A 24,690-nucleotide genomic window follows, 5' to 3' on the forward strand; every position below is an offset into this window, starting at 1 on the left:
TGCAGGCCCTCTCACCCTCACTTATGTGCTTGGATGCCCAGCCCCTTTTTCTCCCTTATGTGCTAGAGTGCTCAGGAACTCTCTCTCACCTATGTGCTATGCCCTCTCTCACTTCTGTGCTAGTCTGCTCATGCCCTCTCTCTCACTTATGCCTCTATAGCCTACAGAAGCTAAAAGAGAGCAGTGATTCTCTAAAACTGTAGCTGTGCATAAATTGTAAGCCACTATGTGGGTGCATTGTGCCCGGTCCTCTTCATAGAACAGGTGCTTTTTGTTTGTTTGTTTGTTTGTTTGTTTGTTTGTTTCTTTGTTTGTTTTTTGAGAGAGGGTTTCTCTGTGTAGACCTGGCTGTCTTGGAAATCACTCTGTATACCAAGCTGGTCTCAGACTCAGACATTCTTGGCCTCTGCCAACCAAGTGATGAGAATAAAGGCATAAAGCACCACTGCCCAAACAACAGTTGCTCTTATCAGCTAATTTTCCACTTTTCAACTAATCTAGTGTGTACTTCATGTATCTTTAGGGCATTTCTCCCATTTACTTTCAAGGTGGAGGGTGTTTCCACCAGAACAGGGACCCAAAGTGGGATCCGTGGCACCATGGCATGGGTGTTTATTGTTACATGCCAACATTGAGAAATCCATCAAGAATCATTGGAACAGACTTGAAATGAATCACTTGAAAGAATATAAACAAGAAAGGGAGGTAAACACAGACTGTGGGAGATGTATAAATAATCTGGTTTACCAAAGTTTTATTGAACCCAGTGATCTCTACTCTGATATTAGTATGTCCATAAGAGTCCTGGGAGGCATCATGTATTCCCCAGTGCTGAGCAAATCTTGAGATGCCAGTAAAAGAAGCCTTTACAACTGCTCCTCCCTGGATAAAAATCAAAGGATTGAAATCTGTACAATTGCCATTGACTCCCCAAAGCACCCACTTGTGAAAGGAATGCATTCTAAAGTCCTGAATGAAAAATCTCTTTTTCATAAAAAATTCATTCTTTGGGTCATCTGTCATGTTGGAAGAAAAGGAAAAAGTTTTACTCTGATCTGCCCAACAAGTGATGGAGGATCGACAATCAGACCAAGGCAGGATCAGACCTTCATCTTCCAAGACACAATGAGGGGCTATTTTTGGTTGGTGGGGACATTCTTTGTCTGAAAAGTTAGGTGGTACAAATGTACCATTAACCCAAATTGCCTCCTGCCAAAAGGTCCGATTTGTAAAGGTTATATCTACATTAGAATTATCTTGGGTTGTGCTCACCCAACCTCCTTGGTGCTCATTAAACCTCCCTAAAGCTCAGGCTGGGAGGTTGATACAATGTCCTTGTCCATTAATTTGAAAACATAAAAAACCCTGTTCTAGTAAGGAGTGATTTTCTCCTAATGATAATAACGAGTTGGATCATAGGGTAAATATGGCAAATCCACTGTTTTATTATTAGTAAAGAATTTTGGAAATTTGGAAAATTTGGAAAACTATAGTATCATGGCGAACTGACATTGGTTTAGGGAAAGTCGAGAGAATAGCACATATCTATTCACCCATTATACTAGGAACCTGAGACAAGTTCAGCATTGTCAGGATCAGGAACAGTCCTCAGGAGGTCAGCATTTTTGCACCATCCTTGATGAATATCCTGCGGGTGAGTCAATCCGGCAGCCAAAATGGGTTGTCTTCACTCTGTGGAAAAACACAAACAGCTCCCTGGGATCTGATTAAGATAGGATCCGGGCCTTTCCAGAGACCAGTTAAAACATCCTTCCGTTTGACCATTTCTTTTGGTCTATCAGGGTCTGAGCTATGTCGCTCAGCTGCAGAACGTCCCTGCTCGTCAAGATTCAAAAAATTAAGTGTAAAGAGTGACATAGATACTGCTACTCTTGGCACTGAGGGCAGAGTCTCATCAACTCCCCCTTTTTGTTTTATAAGATAAGACTTGAGTGTGTGGTGGGCACATTCCACAATGCCTTGTCCTTGAGTATTATAAGGAAGGCCAGTCAAGTGAGTGACATCCATTTGATGACAACATTGCTGAAATTTAGTAGAAGTATATGCTACCCCATTATACGTTTTAAGAATTGTGGCCTTGCCCCAGCACTCCACACTTCTAGGCAGTGCTGTATAACATGAGAGGTTTTTTCCCCTGTTAAAGGTATGGCAAACATTACACCATTGCAGGTGTCAAAGGAATCATGTAAGTACTGATTTCTCCCAAAGGAGGAAATATGAGTGTCATCCATTTGCCAGACTTGTAATGGCCTGATGCCTCGAGGGTTTACCCCTACATGAGGTGTAGGCAAAAATTGACAACTACCTATGCACATAAGGCAGAGGTTCACTAGGACACTGAAGCCAACAATCCCGAGGCCGAGCAGCAAGGTGGCTTTCACCAGTCGTTGTTGGACTTTTTCTGCACTGAGTAGCTTGCATTTTATCTTGCAGGTACCTTTCTCCCTTATAATGAACTGCTTCCTCCTCCAAGTCCGTTTCTTCAGAGGAGCTAAGCCCTTCATCAGATTCTGAGCTACTAAGAGCTAGCTGCTTAAACTCATCTAGTGGCACGTAGAGGCTCCTTTCCTTATGTGCCTCTCCAGCTGGATCTCCCTTCTTCTCTCCCTTTCCATCCCTTTTCTAATCTCTCCCAAGGCATTCTTTTCTTTTTATATCTTTTCCTCGGGATCAAGGCCCATGAAAAGGCCTAAATGACCCTAAGCAAGCATACCATGGTGCCACATGGTCTATCTCCCTGACAAATCCCTCTAAGGTATTAGTGGCACATTTTAGGCCACACTGCTTCAGGACCGAGTGTAAGGCCACTATTATAGAATGCGAGATTCTCATACTGCCGCTGTACAGGCCTGACTGTGACTGAAAATGGACGCTGTCCAGGCACTGTCCAGTCCTGACCGTGACTGAAACTGGTCGCTGTCCAGGCGCTATCCAGGCCTGACCGTGACTAAGAACCAGTCAGCAGTGGAAGCAGTGGAAGAAAAACGAAACTGAAAGGAAAAGTGCAATCGCTGTGCAAACAATCAAAAGGGTGTCTAACTCTGGAGAAATTTCAAAACTGTATGTACCTTACAGAGCCTTTCATCCCGCAGTTCTGATAACGCCCCGCGAACAAGGGATCTTCCTTGCACTGGTGTGATGGTATAAAGTTCCCGGGTTCCTCGGTGCCACTTATTGCATCCCACTCGACCGGCAAGAAAGAAGCAACAAACCGGAATCTTCTGTGGCAAAAGATTTATTGCTTACTTATCAGGAAGACCATGATCCGGGAAAATGGCGCTGCTTATATAGCCAACAGCATGACGTTTCAGCACCTGATGTGACGTGACAGCTCCTGATTCGTTGCTTGCCCATCACCCCACTATTATGCCCCGAGAATGGACAGTGACTAGGAGTGAGTTCACTCTTGCACCTGCGTACAAGGCTTGTTTACTAGTTAGGCACAGGGGAGGCCATCACCATCTTATAATGGCGATTGCTTGTGGCACGCACGGCTATTCTCAGTGATTGCTTGCGGCATGCACGCGATTTCTCAGGGCATGGCACTACACAGCCGTCTATATAAAAATGAAAATGTAATTAAGGATAAAAGTGATACAGGAGAAATGGGTAACAATTCAAGGAGGAGAAGATAGGGATGAATTTGCTAAAACTCATTTATGTGTATGTAGAAAGTTCTTACCCAACAAATTTAAAACAAAGTAAGTAAGTAAGTAAGTAAGTAAGTAAGTAAGTAAGTAAGTAAGTAAGTAAGTAAGTAAGTAGGTAAGTAAGTAAATAAATAGACAAATATATATGTATGCACGTGCATATCCGATTGGTGTGTGTGTGTGTGTGTGTGTGTGTGTGTGTTCATATAAGCTTGTAGGTATGTCGCACCTGTGACTAGAGGAATGCAATCATGCAGTATCTTTCTTTATGTCCTATGACGCAGTGTGTTGATTAGAATATCTTTTGCCCATGGTATGTGGCATTATTACAAGGTGTTGGCTTGTTAGAGGAAGTGTATCATTGTGTAGGCTTGCTTTTGTGTAGTGCTCAATCTCTGCTCAGAGACAAAAATCGATCCTCTTCCTTGCTACCTGTGGCCACAAGCTTCCTTCTGGTAGCCTTCAGACTAAGATATAGACCACTTAGTTCCTTCCCCAGCACCTCCTCTACCGGGGTGCTGCCATGCTTCCTACCAAGATAATAATGTACTGACCCTCTGAAACTGTAAGACAACCTCATTTAAATTTTCCTTATAAGAGTTGCCTGAGTCATGATGTCTCCTCACATCAATGAAACCCTATGGAACATAGGCAGTATGTTAGACTGATTTTTAGTGCTTACAAGATAATTGCAACCAGCCTGCAAGCACAAAGTAAAGATGATGAATGAGTTGCTGTATTTTTTTTCTCCATCTACCCAAGGGACTTCAGACACTCCCAGATATGCTGGACTGCACCTGAATCTTACTACATCACTAGAGGTGTCCCCATCATCTTTGAGATCTGAGCAAGGAACTGTGGGACCTTTCTCATCTAAAGCAACTAAATCTAAGGAAACAACTGTAGGGTTTTCTGCATCTGCTCAGGGTACTGGGGGGCATTCCTTATCTGCACAAGACACAGTAGGAAAGCCAATGTCTGCAAAGCAGTCTGTGGGAACTTTGCCTCCCACTCCAGGACCTTTAGGGTCCACCCAAATCACTCGGATCTGATCAGAAGCCTCTGGGAATTTCTTCCTCTTCACCAGGAACTCTAGGCTCTTCTTCTTCCATAGAGCCTTCTGGACATTGCCTTTCTGACCAAGCGTCTTTAAATCTGTCCACAACTAGGCAAGGGAGTGTACAAACTGTGCCGTCTTCTCCAAAGACTGTGCAACATCCAACTTATTGCCAGAAATGTATGAGGTTTTCTCCGCTTTCTGAACCTTCTGGACAAAGATCCCCAGCTTCCTCAAGGGATATTGGGCCGTTACTACCTAGCCAGAAATCTCAAAAATCCATTTCATATTCACCAGCAGATGGGAATCACTCACCATCTGTACTAGGATCTCAGGAGCATCCTCTATCTAGTAAAGACTCTCAAGGATATGTGCTATCCTCTCAAAAGTGTAAGGACTTTTCCACAGCTGCAGAGGGGATTTTGCCTGTGCAAAGTTCTTTGTCATCCACACAAAGGAATCTAGAACCTTCCGTAGATTCCACAGGGATATTGCTCATGGGACAATGTAAACACACAGAGACTACCTCGGGTCCTTTGCCTCTAGTGAGGGAGAATACTGAATCTTCTACATATGCTTTGCCTACCCTAGGACCTTTGCCACCATCACCTCGAGAACCTGGTACACATTCATCTTTTACTCAAGGAGGTGCAGAAACATTCCCATCTAGTCCCGGGAACCTAGCACATTTGCAATCATCCCAGGGGCCTCTGACACATTCCATCTCAGCCCAGGCAATGACTCATATCTCTGGATCTGCTGAAGGGGCTCTACTGCATTCAGCTCCTTCCCCAGCAGTTTCAGAAACAAATGAATATTCTCCTTCTACCTGAGGGACTTCAGACACTTCCAGATGTGCTGAACTGCACCTGGATCATACTACATTATTACAGGTGTCACCATCATCTTTGAGATCTGAGCAAGGATCTCTGGGACCTTGCATACCTGAAGGGACTAAATCTAAGGAAACAACTGTAGGGTTTTATGCATCTGCTCAGGGCACTAGGGGTCATTCCTTATTGGCACAAGCCAAAACAGGAAAGTCCATGTCTGCAAGGTAGACAGTGGGAACTTTGCCTCCCACTCCAGGACCTTTAGGGTCCACCCAAATCACTCGGGTGGTCTCAGAGTCTTTTCCATCTGATCAGAAGCCTCTGGGAATTTCTTCCTCTTTACCAGGAACTCTAAGCTCTTCATCTTCCATAGAGGCTTCTGGAAATTCCCTTTCTGACCAAGGGTCTCTAAAACTGTCCACAACTAAGCAAGGGAGTGTAAAAACTGTGCCATTTTCTCCAAAGACTGTGCAACATCCAACTTATTGCCAGAAAGGTATGAGATGTTCTCCCCTTTCTGAACCTTCTAGACAAAGATCCCAACTTTCCTCAAGGGAATTTGGGCCATTACTACCTAGCCAGAAATCTCAAAAATCCATTCCATATTCACCAGCATATGTAACACATTCATCATCTGTACTAGGTTCTCAGGAGCATCCTCTATCTAGTAAAGACTCTCAAGGATATGTGCTAACCTCTCAAAAGTGTAAGGACTTTTCCACAGCTGCAGGGGGGACTTTGCCTGTGCTAAGTTCTTTGTCATCCACCCGAAGGAATCTAGAACCTTCGGCAGATTCCTCAGGAATATTGGGCTTGGGGCAATGTAATCACACAGAGACTACCTCGGGCCCTTTGCCTCTAGTGAGGGAGAATTCTGAATCTTCTACATATGCTTTGTCTACTCTAGGACCTTTGCTACCATCACCTTGAGAACCTGGTACACATTCATCTTTTACTCAAGGAGGTGCAGAAACATTCCCATCTGGTCCTGGGACCCTAGCACATTTGCAATCAGCCCAGGGGCCTCTGACACTTTCAAGCTCAGCCCAGGCAATGACCCATATTCTGGATATGCTGAAGGGGCTCTACTGCATTCAACTCCTTCCCCAACAGTTTCAGAAACAAATGAATGTTCTCCATCTACCCAAGGGACTTCAGACACTTTCAGATGTGCTGAACTGCCCCTGGATCTTACTACATCACTACAGTTGTCACCATCATCTTTGAGATCTGAGCAAGGAACTCTAGGACCTTGTTCAACTGAAGAATGCCATCTAGAAGTGACTAAATCTAAAGAAACAACTCTAGGGTCTTCCACATCTGCTCAGGGCACTGAGGGGATTTTTTTATCTGCAGAAGCCACAGTAGGAAAGTCCCTGTCTGCAAAGGAGACTGTGGGAGCTTTGCTTCCCACTCCAGGACATCTGGGGTCTACCCAAAATACTCAGGTGCGACCAGAATCTGTGTCATCTGAGCAGATGTCTCTGGGAATTTGTTTATCTTCACAAGGAACCCTAGGTTCTTCATCTTTCCAAGAGGCTTTCGGACATTTCTGTTTTTCCCAAGGGTATCTAAAAGCCCAATTTTAAACAGGGGAATACACAAAGTGTTTCATTTGCTCAAGATACTTTGCATCCTTCAACTTCTTGTCAGACAGAAGTAGGATTTTCTCCAACTGCCCATCATTTTGCACAAAGATCCCCAGGTTTCCAGAGGAACACTCGAACTTTCCTACCTAGCCAGAAATCTCAAGAAACATTTTATCCTACACCATCAGTACTGGGTGTTCAGGAACATCTTGTATCTACTCCAGAGGTTCTAGAAGCTTTGTCATCTTTTCAAAAACACAAGAAATTTTCCAGGGCACAAGAGGGAACTTTGCTCATGCAAAGTTCATTTTTCCCCAAACAAAGAAATCGAGAAAATTCAACAGATGCCACAGGGATATTTGCACAATATGAAGAGTCACACAGTGCTTTAGGCCTTTTTTCACAAGTGAGGCAGGCTGTAGCATCTTCTCAGTCTACTTCAGCAAATCTAGGAACATTGCCACCATCATCGCCAACACCTGGTAGACATTCCTGTTCTGACCAAGGAGGTGCAAAGACTTTCCCATTTGGTCAAGGGTATCTAGCACCTTTGCAATCTGCCCCGGGGCCTCTGAAACTTTCTATCTCAGCCCAGGCAATGATGAATACATCACAATGCTATGAATGTTCTCATAATCCTCTGGGTCTTTCATCCTCAGAACAAAGGACTCCAGGATCTTCTGATTCTGCTCAAGGAGATGTGAGTCCCAGTCTCTGCACAAGGGGACCATACATCTGTCCACATGTCCACAAAGGTCTACCCAATATTCTACATCTTCCAAAAGGTTTTCAAGTCCTTCTTTACATACACAAGGTATAGGAACTCACTCCACATCTACACACTACACAGTAGCAGACTCACCATCTTTACCAGTGTGTCAGGGATATAACCACCCTGCTCAAAATACAGCAAGGATTTTGAGATCTGACCAGGGATCTCTGAGGATTTCAGCAAATACACAGGCTCTGTAGAAACATTGCTGCCTCCCCAGGGGGCTCTAGGATATTCATCATTTGCATGAGGAGCACAAAAATTTTCAACAGCTACCCCAGGACATGTGATATCCAATGACTCACCTCTGGAACTTGCAATTTCTGCCCAACTTAGTTCCTCACTTTCTTCCCTAAGCCTTTTGGATCTTCCCTTTCCACAGAAGAGCCTTTTGACCTCTCTAAACCTACAGAGGGACCTTTAACTTCATTCCAGGGACCAAATGAGTCTTTGAATTCTCTACAAGGGGTTCAACAAACAGATCCATCTACTTCAGATCCTTCAGGATCTATGCATTCTTCCAAAGGACCCATGGTAATTTCTTTATCTGATTGAGGAACACTAGGATCTATATCATCTGCCCTAGAGCCTTTGACATTGTCCCTATCTGCTCAAGGGAATCCAGGACATTTGTTATCTGTTCAAGAAGCTGGAGGCCCTTGGCTGTCTTTATAGGGGAACCTGGAAGTTTGTACCTGTACACATGGCAATCCAGGAATATCCAATGCTTCATCACGAGCTTTGGAAATTTCAGCATCTACCATAGTGAGTCTAGGACCTTCTCCATCTGTCCAATTGGATTTGAAAGAGTAACATTCTGTCTTAATGTCTTGGAGACCTTCCATGTCTGCCCAAGGTGTACTAGAAACATCAATATCTTCCCAAGGGCTTACAGAAACTTCCTTGTTACCTCAAGAGCCTCCAGGACACTGGTTGGAAAAGGAGGCTTTAGGATATTTACCATCCAATCCTGAAGATCTTGGACTTTCTGATTCTTCCCAGGACACACTAGAAATATGGGCATGTATGCAAAATAGTACAGAAATACCATCTGTCACCCAAGAGGTCATAGAATCTTTGTCAGCCACATAAGATTCTCCCAAATTACCAGCTCCTTCACCACTTAGTCCAGAGACAGAAGAACCTCTGACATATACACAATCCATCTCTAAGAGTTCAGAATCTGTGCCAGGGACTCCAGAAGCTTTGGCATCTGTGTTAGGGTCTCTGTGTCTTTTGAAACCCAATGAAGGTGCTCTGGGCCCTTTAGTATCTGAACAAGGGATCCTGAGAACACCAGCATTTCCCCAGGAAAGTCTAGAACTTTCTCAACCTGCCCAGGGGCCTCTAAAATCTGTGACATCTCACCAAGAAACCGTCGATACTTCCTCTTCAACAGAGTTTCAGGGACTGTCCCTTTGTGCAGAAGGGGACATTATTCCTACCCCTCCTCGTGAAGATGGATGGAGAAATTTCTCTTATCTCAAAAAGAACCCTAGACGTTTGAAATTTAACCAAAGGATATTGAAACATGTCCCAATTCCTGAAAGGGATATCAGATACTGCCTTTCAGAACTTGTTGCCTTAAAATGTATCTCTTCTGCCGTAAGTAGCCTCACATCTTCCAAGTATGCAGAAAAGGAATCCAGTCCTACCTCTACTCCTCAAAGGAGCATCTCCTCCTTAAAATCATCTCAATTGAGTTTCAGATCTAGTATTCTTTGTAAAAAAGTTCTCAGTCATTCTCCTCTTCCAGGAGATTGCCCCACACCTTCTAAATTGAGGAAAACAAGACCAAGCCCTTCCTCTGTAGATCAAGAGGGCCTGAAATATGTGCGCTCAAAACATGCGGGCTGGAAACACTGCCATTCTTCCAAAATTTGGGTAAGAGTTTGCAAATTTAAGAAAGAGGTGTAAAGCTTAAAACTATGACTAACATAAACTTCACCACTTCTGATTCTGCTAAAGGAGCCTGCAGATGCTCACCATCTCATGAGGTGGGCCTCAGAAGTCCCCTACCAAGCCAAGGCATTCACAGACCATCTAAGTCTACTGAAACCCCATCAGAAAAAGCCCCTTCTGACCAATGGGACACCAAAGCTTCCAATTCAGAGCATGAGGTTGATAAGCCATCCTCCATCCTTACAGAAGTGTGCATGCGAACCACTCTTTCTCATGAAGACAGCCTCAGGCATCCCACCTTCCTCATGAGATTCCCAGACACGCTACTTCTACCAAGAGAAAACAGAGGAAAGCCTCTGTTACCCAAGGAGCCCTGCAAGCTTCCCCTACAGATCAAGAATGCATTGAGTCATCTCCAGATGGAGACAGTCCCCATAGAGGTGTGCAACACTCATCATCACCCCAAGAGGATATCAGCCTTTCTTTTTCTACTAAGGAGGACTCAAAACATATTCCTAATGTCCAAGAGGGAGAGAAAACTTCCAGAAGTGCCAAACGGGAGCCCATAGCTTTTGTGCCTATCCTATGGGCATTCATACCTCCAAAAGGGAGTACCACATTCCCTTTTGGAACATTCCCTGTTATGCGAAGATATGACAAACATACAATATCTCAAGCAGAGGATGTGGTACCTGCTCTCTCCTGTTCTTGGAGAGACCCATCATTACAATATGAATTTGGGTTCCCCCTTTGTGACCTAGGAGGCCACAAATATACACATCATTTGAAAATCAATCTCAACAGGATCGCACTGCAAAAGGGGAGTTGTAGTTCTTTCCTCTTCCCTAAAGGAGGTGTTGGACCTTCTCAATCAGACCAATGTGGACTCAGACTTTCCAGTTCTCACCAAAGGGACACTGGCTTTGTGATCCCTGTTTCAGAAAGGCTCAGAATGCTTCAGGCTGAAATAGGTGGCCCCTCAAATGCTCCATCTAAGAAACTGGGCCTCACCAGTGCTTTTTATGACAAAAGAGATATCGAAATGCTCTAGGAGGCTTACGACTTACTCCTTGCTTCTGACTTCCTCCTTCTGCCCAGGGACACACCAGAGCTCCCCAGCCTGCCAAACGGAACCTGTAAGGCAGTCCATTTCAAGAGGGTGGCCTGGGCCCTACTCTCTCTTACTCTGGCATTTTCAGTTCTTTTTTGATACAGAAGCTGCCCTCATATTTTCCCTTTCTATGCCCCTTATGAACAACATGAATTTAGAACTTTTTCTTTTCATCAACTGTATATCAAACTTACAATTTCCACTCCTAGCTGCCTCAGATGCACATTGAAGCCTCATCTATGCCCCTGTGACTAAAAGCAGGACAAGAATCCCCTTTCTGATTAAGATTAGCTCACAATTGTATCCAGAAGAATGTGCTATATAATTTTCACCTCATGGAGAGTATTATGTGATTCTCCTGAACATTGAGGACCTAGACCTACCTACTAGATCTGATCTAGTCCATGAAAAATCCACTCCCTTGATCTAAGGTGCACCAAGTGCTTCTTATTCTGATCCTCTGACCTAATTACCCCTGTCCAAGGATCAGGACCCGGGTTCCTGAAGTCTCAGAGCTTAAGAGTAGCCAGCACGTTAATGAACCCAGGACATAGACATTAAGCTGACCAGCAAAAATGAGAAAGCCTTGCCATTTTTAGAAGTAGGCAGCAGATTTATCAGGAGAACTAGCTGGGAAATGTCTCCTAGCACACTGGAGATTGATTAAGCTGTTGCATGGCCTGCATGATTTGTGTGTTCTAGCTTCCCAGGAAGTCTCAATCATGAAATATTCAGGCCTTCTCTCCTCTCCACATCGACCCTTGATCTTGTACAGATACAATAGTCTTTGGCATTTCTACTTTCCCCAACATGGTGTGAACCTTTCTGCCTCTAAAGGATGGCATCCTTTATAGATTGTTTGTGGATACATCAACATTATCACTCTGTCAATGGGTCCTCCAAGTCCTGTTTCTGACACACAAACCTCAGAATTATCCCTTCAGCACCAAGAAGACTCACACTGTCCCCCCCATGCTTGAAGTGGAGCTTAAATCACTCTCAGTGGCTCAAGGAGTCATCAGGTACACTTTGTCTAAATTAGGAATTCAAAAACACTCCAGGCATTCTTCTCTGGTAAGGTTCAGACCTACAGCTTAAGAACCACAGATCTTCTAAACTACTGTATGGACCAAGGGAACTTCTGATATGCCCATTCTGAACCAGGGATCCTCAGATCATCCCCAATAGCCTAAGTGACCTTCATCTTACCTGTCTAGAACCAATGTGCTGGGGCTGGAGAGATGGCTCAGCATTTAAAAGCACTGACTTCTCTTCCACAGGTCCTGAGTTCAATTCTCAGCAATCACTTGTTGTACCACAACCATCTGTCATGGGACCTGATGCCACCTTTTGGTGTGTCTGAAGACAATGACAGTATACCCACATACATGAAATAGAACCTATGTGACTCACAACTTACACCAATAACTCAAGGGGGATTCAGATGTAACCCCCGAAATCAAATATGTTAGAAACTCCCCAGTATTGAAGGCAGCATTATCATATGAGAACCAGAAACCTCAGAATTTCGTTAATTTCCCTCAGAATTACCACTTCAGAACAAAGGTGTCACATAGGTCCTCAATAACTGAAGATGCCCTGATACATATGACATGATAAGCAAAGGACTTATCAACAGACCCCAACAACATTTTAAGAAAGCCACAAAGTTGGCTCTTTTACTATCAGCATGCAATAGCATTGATGAAGTTACAATGGGGACTCAGATGTACCCTTGTAGACCCAGGATAATTTATACCTCCAGCATAAATATCAACTCCATTACGTCAGGCCCCCTCAGATGTAAAGTATCCCATAACTTCAAGGGGGCTGACACCCAGTTGGTTTATCTTTTGAAGAGCACCTAAACCTTGCTTCCTCTAATCATAGTATCCCCTGACATTATGTGTGTGCCAAAGGGGTCAGCTGACCTTGAGTAAAACTCTTTATTCTTCCTCCTTCTGCACTGGAAGGGTCTGAGACATGCCTCTCTGATGAAGCAAGGTATAGAACTGACCTTGTTAGTGAGAAGTTTGTCTCAAATATTCAGGCTCAGCTCTAGTGTGCTTCAGGCTGAATCCTTGGTACCAAGAATACACAAGAGTTTCAGTCTTTGTTCATAGTGGAATCAGGTCTACCACTCAACTAAGAGCTTCTCCCTCAGACCTTATTGTTTAGGGAATACACTTTTGACCACCAAAAACAAACAAACAAACAAAACAAACCTCACAGAACTCCAGAGTCAAGTCCCATGGCCAATGTATAAAAACCTCAGCCTGGATTCAAGGCTCTCTTTAAGCTGGTCATCAGAAAGGTAACTGTACACTACACCCACACCTGTGTGCTTTGTTGTAAGTTTAATAGACAACAAATCCAGGGACTTTGAGCCAACTTGTCAGAAGAAACCTCAGATTGCTGTCAAATCTTCATGGAGTCCTAAGAGATAAGAATTTTTTAGAGTTCTCTGAAGATGTGGAGGCCTGGAGTGCCTGGAACAAACTCCTCTACAGAAGGTGAACAGGGCAACTCCCCTACAGTCCAACAGGGTTGAGGGACTTTCTACTTTCCAAACCTATAGTATTTTCCTTCCTGTGATGATCAAGGTCATAAAATGTACACCTTTGATGCAATGGGCAATCATAAAAATCCCTTCCGTTCAGGAACCCATGGGATATTTTACCTCTGACCAAGGAGAATTGCTCCCTCTGCTCAAAGTTCACAGAAATCAAGAGGAGGAGGCCAATCCTGGAACCTTATGCCACTTTCTTGAGTATAGTCACATGACATTGTGTGAAATCATCATTATAACTCAGTTCTGGTTGGTTGAACATAATTCTTAGGAGGCAATCATGCTGAGGATACAATCCGAAGCTTTTCATGAATCATGGTATCTATATTTGGTGCCTTGCTAATTCAGTTAAGGATATGGATACCCCAGGCTGTGAAGAACTGTCAGAAGTTGTGGCAATGCTAGGACCTCATGAGCTAAGGTAAGCAATTTAATTTTTGCTCAAAATATTATGGGGAATTTTATACTCTGATCATCTCTCCTGTTACAAGGATATCAGCAACTCCTTTCTCCCCAGGGCTACTCACTCCTTCTACCTTTACTTAAGGAGGCATCACATATTCCCACTGAAGCAAAGGGAGCCTCAGATCATACCAGTTTGTCCAAAGCAGGCTTGGACATACATTTAGGTTGAGGAATCCCACAGAGCTTGCTGATATTATGGACTGAACCTTAGATGTTTTTCCTAATGTTTCTGAGACTTTTCCTTCAGTTCAAGGTAAACTCTAGATTCAAAAAGGTTTCAATGAAGAATCTTTGACATAGATACTCTGTCAAGGAAGAATCTTTGATTTTATCTTTGAATTAGGGAAATATAGACTCACCCTTAAATTTGCCCGGGGATTAATACAAATTCTGCTGCTTATGGAGCCTACAGAAAAGCCACTGACATGAAAAACTCAAGCCAATGTTCTTTTTTATTTTTTTTCCCCAAGGAAACTTTAAATCAACTTCTCTTGACTATGCTTACCTCAGAAAATCCACTTTTATCCATAGAACCATGAGGTCTATTCCTCTAGGAGGTCCTAAAGTTTCCCTTCAGACCTGGATGGCCAGGCATGCTCAAATAAAAGAAGGGATGCCAAACACTCTGAAATGATGTCCTGGGACATGACAGTAATTATATGAACCCTAATCTAATTTTTAATTTTAAGCCTGTCACTTGAAATGGATCAATTCCATTTTGGTGCCTATGCCTGGGATGCTGCTGTACAGCTTATGGAGAACATAGAGCTAGAGTTTACCAAACAATTTGAAAGAAAACTGCTCTGATTGTTGGCAAGCAAAACTCAAAGTCTCAGAACACATGGGTATTCTGGACTATGAGGACATTTGCACTTGATAAGTTATTTTTGACATCTTCCAATTCCCAAGGTAAACTTTTGTCTGAGGGATTCTGTGACCTTCCTTCTCTTCCTTATCCACCCAACACGTTCTCTTTCTCAAAAATGTCATTCAAATATATGAAGTATATATGTGAATGTATACTTCAAAGTAGTTTTATACCTAGCTGGTCAGCCATATTTCCAAAAGTGACTCCTTCTGTAAACAATGTACCCTAGTCCAGTCTGGTTTGAGGTCCCATAGTCCAAGTTACAAATCAGAGCAAAGTACCTGTGCCATCTGCCTTTAGGCAAGTCAATAGAAATGTAATAACTTCATTAATTCTGCCTAGACCTGGATAGATGAACAAAGTCGAAGAAGTATACTAGCCAGCAACAGTCATTGAAAGCCTTTGGAAGAAAAAAAAATATGTTGCTGCCATGTCTCTTCTGAATGAACACAAACTATGAAAATACAAACTCTGAATAAGAATTGGAAACTTATGATCATGCCTGGAAACATTCTCCACTCTATAATGTACCAGAGACCATTACTTTTGACAGAGGTGTATATGGCAGTTTCACATTCTGCCTCAAGAGGAGTCTGCCCTCCTCTTTCAGTAGGGCCTTCGAGATTTCCTCTTTTACATGGGGCCCACATTTCCCCATGGTAACTCATTTTTTTCTCACTACACTGAATAGAATGTCAGAACTCTCCTAGGGCTAACATTGCCTTAGACCCTATTGGTCAAATGTCGCCTAAAACATGTATTATGCCTTATAAGGAATATTCCTAATCCTACCAAGTAGCTTTGAATCATTTTTCCTTAAAGGGATGTCAGACCATAAGAGACTTATACCACTCATTCTACATAAAAGAGAATCTAACATTCCCTGTCTTCCCAGTAGGAATCTGGGCCTATTGTCTACTTCAATTCACGAAGTGGATTTTAGAACTTCAGTTTCTACAAAGGGGGTCCTGGGAAATCAAAGACTATTGAAAGGGCTCTCAGAACTAGCTCCTGTGTCAAAGGGGCGTTTCATACATCTACTCTCTGTACTAGGACACTTCAGGTCCATCTGTGCAATTATTGAACCACCAGAGATTCTCTTCTGGCTGTGCCTCGCAAATACCCCTATTAACTAAGTTTGCTTTAAACATATCCATACAATACATACACGACCAATGACACCTCACATTTTCTATCCTTTTAATTCATAGGACAGAAAATAGAAATCTGAAATTGGCTCTCGTATCCTGTGCTTCAAAAATGGTCATCAAAATGCACCATTCCTATCTCTTATTCACAGATGTGTGCAGCTGAACACAGCCTCGAGGAAACATCAATGCTTGCATAACTACTTATGCTGGGAGATTGTTGTGACCACTGACTGGACTCTCAAAGATGTTACACAGGGTATGCATATGGGGGAAATACTTGGAAGCTAGTGAGGCAGAGTCTGAACATTCCTCCAGTACCCAGTGAAGCCTAGAAACTTACCCTGTTGACCATGGGTGAACTGGATATTTCTGACCTGCAAAATATGACTGGGGACCTCTACTTTAGGAACTAAGACATTCACGATTTTTTCTCTGTTGAAGGTGGTCTTGGAACTTACCATTCTGAGAAGAGGTTCTCATAACTCCTATGTTCCCAGGATTCCTCTCACACTCCTTGTTTTTTGAAGTAGCCAAGAGAACTAACCTGGGTGAGGCTGAGTGAGGTTCAGTCTTTTCCTTCCCCCAAAATATGGCCTTGGATCTTGTCCATTTCTGCAAGGGAAGGGGGCATTAACCACTGTGTTTGACCAAAGGAAGGTCCCACTATTCTTTATTCCTAAAATGCTATTAGATATGCTCTTTTGAATAGTAGTGCATGATGCCTTGTATCCTCAAGCATTCACTTATGACTTTGAACTATATCAAATGTATATTCTTTAATTAAGTAAGATTCAAGCCTTTCCCTTTTATAAGGATGACAGGGGAAATATATTGTTTTTCTCTGGTTTGTGGTCCCAGGTCATTCATATATATATAGAGAGAGAATTATTGACTGGATCCTATGTTATGCTTTGCAATCCAATTGAATTGTTGTTGCCTATATATGTACATATTAAGACAAACTGAAGGCGGCAACCTAGCCAGGGACAGACATCCAGGCTGTTTGAAAAGGCTTGGAATGTTCTCTGAACTCCCTCAGACTAAACACAGGATGTGAAAATTTTACCAACTAAGGAAGATTTGGAAGCTGAAGAGCAGTGGAGGGACTTCCTTTACTAATCAAGTTAAAAGGGACATTCATACATAACAGGATGTTGCATGGCACTTACCCCCTCTCCAAGGTTTTTCTAATGCATACCATTGTACCAACCAGGTCTCATTATTTTTCTTACTCCTAAGTGCCCAGTACTTCCTCTCTTCCCAAGTTACCTCAGTTCTTTGTTTTGTTTTGTTTTTCACTGAAGAGAATGTCAGACATTCCTCCTATGACTAAGCCTCCTGCAGACCTTCTCTGTTTGCCCAAGATTGTCTAAAGTACTCATTTAGTAGAAATACCCTCAAACTTTCAGTTTCGTTGAAAGTGGGACTCAGTCATATCTCTTGTGACAAAAGATGTCCCAAACCACTACCTGCCAAATACAAAAGTGGATGCTCACAGTCATCCATTGGACAGAGCATAAGGTCCTCAATGAAGGAGCCAGAGAAATACCCAGGGACATGAAAGGGACTGAAGCCCCATAGAAGGAACATCAATATGAACTAACTAGTACCCCTCCCCCAGAGCTCCTTGGAACTATGCCACCAATCAAAGAAAACACATGGTGGAACTTGTGGCTCTAACCACAAGTGTAGCATAGGATGGCCTAGGAGGTCATCAATGGGAAGAGAGGGCCTTGGTCCTGTGAAGGCTCTATTCCCCATTATAGGCAAATGCCAGGGCCAGGAAGCAGGAGTAGGTAGGTTGGGGAGCGGGGGGAGGGAGAAGGCATAGGAGATTTTCAGAAGGCAATCTAGGAAAGTAGATAATATTTGAAATGTAATTAAAGAAAATATCTAATTAAAAAAAGATGCCCCAGACTAAGTAAGCTTTATGCCATTCCCACTGAAAAAGGTAGAATGATGTCCACTCACATGCAGTTCATTGTAGTACAAAAGGGGGCTATAATTACCTCCTTCAACCTCAAGGAACATAGACATCTAATTGCTTGCCAAGGGTGTATGTGTCATGGAGCAATGATGACAGAGACCTCAGGTTTGGATCCTATGGCCAACAGGGTTTCATTTATTATACCTGTAGTCATAGGAGTTTCAGATATAGCCTCTTGGGATGCCCAAGAGTATTCTTTCCAAGGGCACCTTAAACTTGACTTAAACTCATATTACCTCAGTGCCACTCTCTATTAGAAAGATTGCAAGGCAAACACAATTGCAACTTCACAGTGGGCTCTCACATGTTTCTGAGTGTAGGGCAGAGGGCAGAACATAGAAAGAAAACTAATATGCATGTGATCTTCCTAGAGTTAGGTGTCAGAAATGGTGTGTTCCTGTCTCTCACTTATAGATAGGTACAGACAAATACAACCTCAGGTCAGACAGCCACTCTCCCTGTTGGAAGAGTGTGCTGATTGTTCCTTGTATTCTTCCCAACAGTATATACAATATATGGATAATGGAAGGTGGGGAGACTAGATGGAAGCAAACTATGCACTACCATTCTGTTCTCCCTCTACCCAAGATAAACTAGATTTTTCCCTTTTGCACAATGTGGTGACTTGACCCTGCTACTTGGTTAATCATGGCCTGAAACTAACTAACTAACTTTCTCTCTCTCTCTCTCTTTCTCTCTCTCTCTCTCTCTCTCTCTCTCTCTCTCTCTCTCTCTCTCTCTCTCTCTCTCTCTCTCTCTCTCTCTCTCTCTCTCTTTCTCCCTTCCTTTTTTCCTTTCTTTTTCTTTCGTTCTCTCTCTCTTTCTTACTTTCTTTCTTTCTTACTTTCTTCCCTCCCTCTTTCCTTCCTTCCTTCCTTTCTTCCTTTCTTTCTTTCTTTCTTTCTTTCTTTCTTTCTTTCTTTCTTTCTTTCTTTCTTTCTTTCTTTCTTTCTTTCTTTATTTATTTATTTATTTCTCTTTCCTTCCTTCTTTCTTTCTTTTTTTTCTCTCTCTCTTGCTTTCTGTCTCTTTCTTTCTATCTCTCTCTCTTTCTCTCTCTCTCCCTCCTTCATTCTCTTCCTCTCCTTTCTTTCTCTTTCTTTCTTTCTCTCTTTCTTTCTTTCTTTCATTCTTTCTTTCTTCCTTCCTTCTTTCTTCCCTCCTAAATTTCTTTCTCTTCTTTCCTTCTTTCCTTCCTTCCTTCCATCCTTCCTTCATTCCTTTGTTCCTTTCTTTTTTAAGTATTTTGTTATTTATTATATATACAGTGTTCTCTATGCATGTGTGCCTGCACATTAGAAGACGGCACTGGATACCATTACAGATGTTTGTGAACTCAGGAGCCCTGGGAGAGCTGTTAGTGTTCTTAACCACTGAATCATCTCTCCAGCCCCAGGTTCTTTCTTTTTAAGAAAATGGGTCCGGAAGGTCATAGAAGTTGTAGGTATGAACAAATGCTACTCAACCTGTTTTCAAGGTATCTCATACCATCACCTTTGGATGAAGGGTCATCAGAATTTCACTTGGGATAGGTGGTCTTCATGACCTACTGCTGTTACCAACAATACCCAAAACCTTCCATTTCTGCCCAAGGTCAGTCATAATTATGACTGTAGTTTACTATTGGAATCTCAGAATTTTCATTTTTCCCAAGGGTACCAAAATTCAGGTATCCTAAGAGCATCCTTACATACATATGAGCCTCAAATATAACACTCCAATCATGAGCTTTAGATCATTTCCCTCCAACGATGGTCTCTAGGAAATTATACTTCACTTAATTCTGCCCTGCATTAACAGAGCCTGAAACTTAGGTCATCTATCCTTCGTACCATCCTTCATGAAAACACCCATATAACTGATGATAAGCTTCAAGAGTGCTTAGAGACTTACAGTCATGCCTGGTGCATAATACTTGTATTGCTGCCAGGCTTACCAAGGTGTATGTGAAGATGGGAATCTTCTAAGTTGTGAAGCAGTCCTACCTCTCCTGCTTAAGGTAGGCTAGGTCACTTCCTTAACCCTAAAGAGGTTGGGGACATTAAGAAGACTTTAATTCTGCTTTAATCTTCTACATCAATACTTAGACCACTAATTTGTGTCCATTATATATCAAATGTACCCTCTGTATACATGAGGGTCCAATATCTGTCTTGTAAGCCTGACAGGCCTGAGATCATCTCTACCTGCCCCAGGCCCCAAACTTCACTTCCAGTCCAAAAGGTCTTCAATAATTACCCTCTCTGATCAGAAAGAATTCCAAACTATTCTCTATCTGATGGAGGGCAAAAATTTCCATTTAACTGTGTCTCACATCGAACTCCTCATTTGAAAGGGGCACCAGAATGACTCTTTTTGTTCCAGTGGTTCTCAAATTCACATCCTCTGTCGAAGAGGTCTATAAATGTCATCCAGTCATACCAGGGCTTCAGTGCCTCTCCCTCTCCCTATGGGAGCCTCAGACACACCACATCTAGTCATAAATATTTCCTCTTCTCCCTGTGTCTATTGGGCAACAAAGCCTTCTCGAATGCCCATATTGGACTGAAATATTTCCTTTTTTTTTCAGTGGTGGACACATACCTACCCTCTCTTGTAAAGTGTAACTAGATCTTGTCTTATTGACTATGTGTGCCTGCTATATTACAACTGTCTAAGATTACTTCCAAACTTCTTCCTGTTACAAATATTCGGAGACATTCCTTCATTCAAGAAAATTGGCCTTGCTCTTATGTCATCTGACTAAAAGTTTCATAGACCAAAGATAACCATCCAACCTGTTGGAATACTGAAACAATTGCTGCCTGCTTTCCACACACTACATAAAATATGTGGATATCCTAAATTCTACAAAAAAAGATTTGTAAGCAGATCAAGCAATACTGGGACTCCCTCTTCTCCAGAAGGTATTTGCATTTTCACCAATGTGAAATGGTATTTCTTATTTATTGAAAATAGCCAGAGATTTTACACTTCTTACAAGTAGGTTTAGAATTTCACACTTGCAAAGTGTCACAGAAATGCTGCTTATGACCAGAATGCTTCAACTTCCTTATTCTCATGAAGTTTGCCACATTACCTCTTTGATGAAGGGCACAACCATCCTACTTCTGTGCAAAACTGCCCAAGCTCCTCCCCTATCTTACTTTAGGAATATTTAGACATTCACAACAGAGAGTGCTCCAACCTCTGTGGAGCACAGTGTGTTTGAGGAAATCCCCCAGATTCTCCATCTTCCCAGTGTATGTCCTACGTATAACTTCTAATTTCCGTGGTGTGGGAAGCACTGTTCTGACCTAAGAGATTTCTGAACACTCTGGACTGAAATCCCAAACAGAAGAGTATCAAGGTAAGGGTAAATCAGTTTACTATCTTTGTTTTGTTACCTTAGACAGAGACATCCTGGCCTCCATGCAGAGGAATGTGTGGATGGACATATATTTAAGGAAGACACTAAACCAGAAAATACTACATTACACCCTCTTAAAAGACTTCTAAGATTGTTGTCATGCCTACCACTGACATTCAGATGATGTGTATTCTTGATTGTGATTTCATGTTTGGAGCTGATGAAGGAGTAAGTACCTGGAATGTCCTAGAATTCTCAAGGTATCAATCAGTGTTCAATTTTTGATCAATAGTGCTTCAGACATAGGAATAACAGGACCAAATTATTCTATACAATCCTATGAAGCTCCTATCACCATCCTCCTATTTTAGAGAATCTTAGATCTATCACGAATCCTGAGATGGGCAGAAACAATTCTTCTCCTGCACATAGGGATACTGCATATGTCTCTCCTTGCCCAAAGTATTCCAATTACTGTCTTTTTACTGAATTTGCTTTTAGACTATACCTGAAATATTCCACTTTTCACCAAAAGATATACCAGCCCTCCCTGTTCTAATAGAGAGCTACCGTCCACCAATATCCAAAGGGTTCTCAGACATTCTAAATATGCCCCTGTGGGAGTAAACTTACTAAGTCTATTTAATTGGGCCTCAGATCCTTCTGCTTTGACCAAAAAGATTTCAATCTACTGACTCTGAGTTACCAGGGGCCTCAGATCTCATTTTCCCCAAGTGGTCATCAAATATGCCTTTCTGACCAATAATGACCTTGCAATGTTCTCCTCTGATGGAGACACTTAGTCACCCCCTCCTCTAATTTTAACTCCCAAATGGACCTCCAGACCACCCAAGCTTAAATTACCTGAGCCGAACATTAAGAAGTACAGACCAGAACAAAAGCTCATTTCCTCAATGCAGAAACTAAAATGATGTATTCCTCACGATTCATACCTAGACCCAGGAGAAGAACATATGCCTGAGAAGAAGAACTAGTGTGGAATTGTCAGCCAGGTTTTTGGTGAGTGCTCAGACTGCTTCCTGATCCGGCACCACATTTACTACAGTGGACAGATGCTCTAGTCTCTGATGAGGAGTTGCTAGCTGTAAGGAAGTACCTGGAATGGGCTCCACTGCATGAGGTAGGCTGAGTCTTTGAGCTCATGTCAAGGAAAGAACATGCAAATTTAAACTCTACCCAACCAACATACTAGTTTACCTGTACAAAGGGGTTTTAGATTTCCAAATTCTCACAAAGATGCCCTCGTGTATTTCCCCTCTGACCATTGGTGTCCTATCTATTTTTCATGGCTCATAGGGTCTCATTTCTTCCCAATGTCCATTACCCACTCACCTCTGACCACTAGCCATACATCTCTGATTAGTGTTGGGGATGTTCTCGGTATGACAATAAGGCCTACAGTAGTGCCTACATGCCATTTTTGAATAATTGGATCTTAAATTCCACCTCTGTCTAAGGGTACTTCAGAAAGACCTTTCTCATTACATGGGGTCTCTATAGTAGCATCTTTATTCAACAGGCCTCTGGTTGTACCTTCTGGCCAAGCAGGTCTTACACTTCACTTAAAGAGATGCCACATTTACACAATGTAGACAAAAAGGATTTGAGCATTCTCATACTCATCAATATAACATTCCTCCCCTCAGGTTTGAAGTCTCCAGAGCAGCAAGGAGAGTGGGGAGTAGAACTCATCATCTTTAGGTCACTCATCCCCGATGGATTGTTCCCAACCTTAGTATACAGACATGGATGGTTGAACACAAACCTGTCAGGCTGACAACGCAATAGACATCTACTAAAGTCCTTGGAACCATGTTCAGAGTGCTGCACATCCTCCTAAAGATGCCACGGATGACATGGTTCCTTGTGATTGTTGTTCTCTTCTTGTTGTTGCTGTTTTCTTTTAACTTTTGAAAGAGGATACATTATTAGTCTGTTGCTATGTTAGTCATCTCCTGGCATTAGAAACCAACATGCCACTGCTTAAATGTTTTACATTTCCTACTCTTTTTGGAAAACACAATGTATGCACATCATTTTTTCCTATTGTTTCAAAGACATACCACTATGTAATTCAACTTTACAATTGTAATCATTTTGACCAATATTCACATGAATATAAATTTTATGTGTAAACTTCTTCCTGTGCTGTGTTATTTTCCACCAGGTGACAGTTTCATTTCAGGTCATTTGGAAGATCGTTCCTTACTATGTGTCTTTAAAAGATATATTTTGGAGCTGAGGGGTATGACTGAATATCTTCAGCACAATAAATACCTTCTGTAACGTTACTATCTAGTGGATTATAAGTATCAGGTTGTACACGGTAGTAACTAAAATAATGGACAAGTTTGAGAAAGATTTTAGGGTGTAATCTCTCATAATATACACAAAAAAGAAAATCCTAGATATTAATCAAATCTATGCACACCAAATGAACATTGTGAGTTTTGTGGATTTGTTTTTATATGTCTTTGTAGTTCGAATGTCCAACCTTTATGTCTTAATTGAGGATTGTAAACAATGCTCAGGGTGTGTGTGTGTGAGTTAAAGGGCACCATGTCTTTAGTGTTTAGATTAATATCACATATCATTATCTGTCTATCCATCATCTATATATGTATGTATGTATGTATGTATGTATGTATGAAGTAATGATTGAATGTATGTATATAGATATGTATGCAACTATTTCTCTATCATCTACCAATCACTCTTTCTCTTTCTATTTCTCTCACCCTCTTTCTCTGTTTATCTCTTATGCATGAATATATGTATGCATGTAGCTAGGTAGGTGTGGTAGTTTTAATGTAATTGGTTCCCATCTGCCCATAGGCTGTATTCAGATGAGTAACCTTGTTGGACTAGGTGTTTCCTTGTTGGAGGAAGGGTGTCACTGGAAGAGGTGGGTGGTCTCATACATGTTCAAGTTATGCCCAGTAGGGTTCTGTGTGTTTGCTGTCTGTTTGCCTTTCCAAGAGTAGCTGTGATAGAGTGTTCAATGATTCAAGGAGGGGATGTTGGTTAGATGGCATATAAAGCAGGCAAGACACATTTACATACATGGTAGAAGAAGCAAGCTTTAAGAAGCACAAACAATCACACACACACACACACACACACACACACACACACACACACACACACACACACATTTGTTGGACAGTGCAAAGCTTCAACCACTTTCCATATATACTCACATTTGGTGGATAGAACAAAGCACCAACTTTATTTTTCTCACACTGCTTATATATCTCTGCACAATCTTTCAATTAGTATAAAATTTGTACTGGTTACTTTCTATTTTCTTCTAGTGAATAATTATGAGAATATATAAGGAAAAGC

This window comes from Mus musculus, chromosome Y, assembly GCF_000001635.26.
Source record: "Mus musculus strain C57BL/6J chromosome Y, GRCm38.p6 C57BL/6J".
NCBI lineage: Eukaryota > Metazoa > Chordata > Mammalia > Rodentia > Muridae > Mus > Mus musculus.